The sequence below is a fragment of the Rhinopithecus bieti genome, unplaced genomic scaffold (genome assembly GCF_001698545.2).
Source record: "Rhinopithecus bieti isolate Rb0 unplaced genomic scaffold, ASM169854v2 scaffold_44872, whole genome shotgun sequence".
Classification (NCBI taxonomy): Eukaryota; Metazoa; Chordata; class Mammalia; order Primates; family Cercopithecidae; genus Rhinopithecus; species Rhinopithecus bieti.
Window position 1 is genome coordinate 114,139 of NW_016817994.1, and position 5,842 is coordinate 119,980.

The window sequence follows — 5,842 nt, forward strand, 5'->3', positions numbered from 1 at the left end:
AGGGATTGCATTGGGGAGTTATACATGATATAAATGATGAATTGATGGGTGCTGACGAGTTGATGGGTGCAGCACACCAACATGGCATAAGTATACATATGTAACAAACCTGCACGTTATGCACATGTACCCTATAACTTAAAGTATAATAAAAAAAAAAAAAAGAAAGAAATTATCAAAACCCATTTAGTGGCTGAGAATATGACCAGGAGTGATAAGCGTCACTCCCATGCCAAGAAGCTTTAGAAGCAACTGGGCTCTTTCCACTGTCTGCTTTCTCTGGGAAGGCATGTATTGAAGCAGTAGATTCACAGAATAAGAGGAGCCTGGTCCCCTCATCTCTGTTTGGAGAAGTGCTACACACTGATTAGGAACACCTCCCTTGGAACTTAAATGAATGACAAATAAAATTTTGCCATAATTTGATTATTACATGTTTTGTTTTGTTATAGTAGCTAATATTGCTAAATAATACAGTGAACATGGGAAGGTTAATGGCAGAAATCTATATAGCAGTCACTTTGTTCAGTTCCAAGTGGTCAGAGGAGGTGTCAGGAATGTCCAGAGAGGAGATGTCAGGACAAGTAGTGGCCAAAGGCTAGTCACTAAGAATCTGGAAAAACAGGAACAGAACATGGATAGATAAAAAGTGTAACTTATCTATATCAGAAAGGTAAAATAACTATTGTCTTCTAACGCTGATTCTAATGTCTTCTAATTCTTCTCTCTAACAGAGAATTTCTAAAGTTAAAAAATTCTGTACTAGGGGGAGGCTTAGTCCTAGTGATTGGTGTGAAATTAATATACAGATGAGTTTTTTTGTGGTCATTTTTTTTTTTTTTTGAAACAGGGTCATGCAGCCTCAAACTCCGGCACAAGAAGTGATCCTCCAGCCTCAGCCTATGGAGAAACTAGGACTATGGGCACATGCAGCCACACCTGGCTAACTTTTTTTCTTTTCTTTTGGTGGCGGTAAAAATGGGATCTCACTATGTTGCCCAGGCTGGTCTTGAGCTCCTGGGCTCAAGCAATCCTCCCACCCTGGCCTCCAAAAGTGTTGGGATTACAAATATAAGTCATTACATTCAGCCCTGGTGTGATTTAAGAGGTTTAATTACCATAGTTAGATGGTTTAGGAGGGGAAAATCAAAGCGATCATCTCAATGTATAGGTAAGTGTTTACTGAGAAAGCAATTTGTAAAAGATTTGGTTAATTATAAATATTAAAGCACATTTAGTTGCTGAGGTATTGTGCAAAGACCTTAAATGTGATCATGGAAAAGATGGAAAAGAAATTTCCTTTGGGCCTTTGGTATAAGTTACAATTTAGAACATTGTGTGAGGGCCAGTACACTTGGTGAGCATGCCTCCATGGATTATATGCCTTAGTTGGCCCAAGGAATTGAATCATATTATTAGTGATATAAATCAGTTTTCTCATAGTTAATTAGATTTTATGAATTCTCTGATGTCTGAATGATCAAATTAAGTTTAACATCACAGGAGTCATTGGATCTCATATTAGAATTACACTTGCTTAGTCTTCTCTAGAGAACCCCCAAGAGCCTTAGTCTCACCACTGACCTTGTTATAGAGAAATAATTATCACTGGGAGCATAACTTCGACTTTTAGAACATCCTACTGCAGTCTATGTTAGAAATAAGTATTACATTTTTTGAAAGTTACATTTCTATTAGACATGACTTTGTTCCTTGGTTATAAAAGGCAGTTACATAAGTAGAAAGTGATATTGAAGATGAGTTTAAAGAGGCATGACGGAAGTTCAACAAAACCATACATTCTGAGACAAGGGTACTTATTATCTCTTTAAATGTAGAGATATTGTCTCCTACTGTACTTCCTGTGTATAGAAATTAACATCTAATATTCTAAAGAGAAGATCACAAATAAGGAGATAATTATACAGGAATGAATAGGGAGTGACTAGGTCTATATTATGTTACAGAAATGAATCTGAATAGACAATACTCGCCTGATGACCAACATGTGATAAGTTCAATTTTCAGCTAAAATGTAGATGATATATTTATGCCAGTTGACGTTAGCAGTGGCTTGAGGTTATTTACATTATCTGAACCAAAAGATTTCATTCCCTAAGATTCCCGGATCATTGAGACAAAGGATATTTTTTAAACTGGAAGATTAAATAACAATACAAAGAGCTACAAGAGATATGGTAAGGCCATGTGTATTTAATATTCAAAGACAGTAAATACTGTAAGTTCAGAGGAGGCTACTGTGGTCTGGGAATGTTTCATAAATAAGGAAAGCTTATAATACAAGTTATAGTTCAGGGACTGGCTTATACCCTCTTATACACAAGAGGCTTTGGGTAGGCAGACAGAAAGGGAGTCTAATGCTTCACAGAAGAAAATAAAATATAAGAACAAAAGTAGGATACTTTGAAATACGTTTGGGTGGCAGTGAGCAAAGATAAGTTAAAAAGTTTTAGTGGGAGCTGAGGTTGGGAATATAAATGGGAGACAGATTGAGAAGGATCTTAATTATCAGTTTAGGAAATTTATACTTTATTATAAGGGCAATTTGAGATGCTGAAGATTTTTGAAGCAGAGAATAGTCTTTGAGGAAGGCATACAGCAGAGGTATGCAAATGAATTGCCCCTGGAAAAGGCTAGAAGGAGGCAGACTTTGAAGTAACAAACTGTAAGATGATACAATCACATGAGTGAGGAAATCACTAGAGGAGATTAGAAAAAAATGCTAACCGAGAGAGACAGCTCATCTGGGACAATATCAGAAGGCTTGGATCAGAACATGTAAAGCCTTAAATGTAACTGAGCTTGTAGGCTATGACAAAGATTCTCTGTGTTGCCAAAATTTAGACTTCTGAACTTTCTCCTAGGCCCATTTCTGCACTTCCTTGTAAAACCCAGTTTTAGCAAAGAACACTGTTAAGTCAGTTTACCAAGAACTCCCCAGCCTTTATATCTGATCACCCTTGATACCTGACCAGGTTCCTCATCCTCTGCCATCCCCCAGGTGATGTTTGATCACCCTGGCTGGTCTTTAGCAAGAATCCTACTAGGTCAGTTTAGCCAGAATCCCCTTTGCCCCTGATGTTTCCTTGGAGCAATGTTATATCTTCTGTTCCTCCGGCGCCCATGTTCCTTGACTGTAAATTCTCACTTGCCCATGCTGTATTCAGAGTTGAGCTCAGTCTCTACCTACCCTCCCCACCTACGCCCCAGCAAAATCCCATTTTCAGTGGTTCATACACCTATGGTGATGGTCCTGAAAAATACCTCTCCGATCATGCTTTGACAAGTATCATTGCATACTTCTTTTTAACAGCTACTGAAATATTTTAGCGACAGGGAAGGAAAAGATCAGAGCTACTCTGTAAGCAAATTAATCTGGTGATTGCCGAGAGTAGGATGAGTGGAATTAGTGATAGCTGAGAGGTAAAGGAACCAGTTAAAAGGGTATTTTAGTAGTCAAAGATTAAGGTCAGAGGGAGGAACTTGAATAGTTTTAGTAGGAGTAGAAACAACAAAATACATTTGAGAGAAAACATGGTAAGTTGGTTGGACATGTGACAAGGGAAAAGAGTTAAGGGCATTCAGTGAATGTATCAGGGTGTGATTCTCTACTAAATTACGTTAGAATCGGACATTAAAGAAATGAATAGCCTACTGCTATTGTTTGAATGTTTCCTTCCAAAATTCAGGTTAAAACTTAATCCATATTGCGGTGCTAGTAAGAGTTGGGGCCTTTTTGAAAGCGATAAAGTCACAAGGGCCATGTCCTAATTATGGGATTAATGCCCTTACAAAAGAGGCTTCAGAGAGCTGCCTGGTCCTTCCATCTCTCTTGCCCTGTGAGATCACTGCATTTGCTACTTTTCTGCCCTTCCTCTGTGTGAAGATGTGGTAGGAAAGCACCATCTTGGAAACAGAGAGAACCCTTACCAGATTCTGAATTGGCTGATGCCTGAATCTTAGGCTTCCCAGCTTTCAGGACTGTGAGAAATAATTTTCTTTTGTTTATAAATTATCTAGTTTAAATTATTTTGATAGAGCATCAGGAATAGACTGTCACTGAATGAATCAGAATCTCTAGGAGCATGCCCTGGGAATGTGAATGAAAAACAAACTGAAGAAGACTCTTTGGCATACACTTAGGCTTGAAACTGGCTTAAAATAAATAACATGGATTTGGAAGTCAATGAGTTCTAGGCTTATTCTCTGTGTTGCTTAAAGTTCTTTCTGATGGCGTGCTAGTTAACTTAAATTCTCCCAAGTCTTGGCTGCCTTATCTATACAATGAGGATAAGTTAAATTAAACTTACGGAGTGACTGTAACATTAAATAACATATGGAGAGATCTAATCCATGCTAAGAACATAATAGATTCTTACAAATTGTGACCATTATAATATAAAAATAAAACTGTGCATAGTGAGCAAGTAGAAAGCGGTTTTGATTTTAGATAAATGTTAGACATCAAAACTTCTAAAAGTCTTTCTTAGGAATATCTGATTTTAGCCAACACTTTTTTAGTACTGGTAGGTATAGAAATCAGTTACAAAATCCCATTGCTCATGTATCTAAAATTAGGAAAACATTTGCCAAACAGTGAGTTAAAGAAGCATTTGGTTTCTTGAGGGATTTATAGCCTTAAAATAGACGTTTGACATTAGGGAATGAGTTTCCCATTCCTGAACACATTAACTTACTAGGAGGAAGATGTATAGTGATGGTGGAGGAGTTGATGAAAAGCATAATAGAAAGCCTCTACCTGTTAGCAGCAGTGAATCTGACAGGTCTGCAGCAAACTCAATTCTTGTCTCCTCAGTGGAAATAATTTGGCTAAGGGGCATGAGCAGAGTGAGAGACTGAGGCAAGTTTCAGAGCAGCAGTGAAAGTTTATTTAAAAGTTTTAGAGAAGGAATGAAAGGAAGTAAAGTACATTTGGAAAAGGGCCAAGCAGGCATCTTGAGAGATCTGAGTGCAGTGCTTAGCCCTTGACTTGGGGTTTTATACATTGGCATGATTCTGGGGTTTGCGTTTCTTCTTTCCTGATTCTTCCCTTGGGGTGGGCTGTCCACATGTACAGTGGCCTGCCAGCACTTGGGAGGGGCTGCATATGCACTGTGTTTACTAAGGTTGTGTGTGTGCTCATTTGAGACGTTTTACTCTTGCCAGTCAGGTGTTGCTAGAGAAAGGTCATCTACCAGTTAAAATCCACCATTTTGCCTGTTAGTGCCCATGCTTGGGCCCACTTGCCCAACTCTTGAGATCTTATCAGGAAGCTGCTGACTACCAGCTTCATGTGTTTTCTATCTATTAGAAAATTGCTTTTCTCTGGCACTGACTGCAACCAATTATTTAGAGAGACAGTTTAACAACCATTTCACCATTACCTGATGGTCCCCTGACCTTCCTAGGTGGGAGGGTGGCTTTCTTGCCCTGCTCATATCTACCTAGCTACCTACTCTAACATACCTAAGCATTCAAATCTGCTTAGTTAGCAGATAAGGTAGAGAATTGGCCATTTTTGGTGTGGCTTTATTAGCATATAATTCCTTGCCTATTCATCACAGACTGAGGTTAGAGGACAAAACAATCTATTCTCATACAGAAAGCTTTCAGGTGCTTTACTTTTCCTTTTGGCCACTTTCCTTGACTTAAGTCAATCAGATCACACCACAAATTATCACTGGATTCCAAGCTCTTCAGGGCTCTCTTAGAAGTCCATAAACAACACAACACTATACCAGTCATGCAACACACTCTGCTGAGAGCAGCAAGAAAGAGCCTGCCAAACTTTCTCAGGCAATATTAGGGCTAAGAAAGCAGA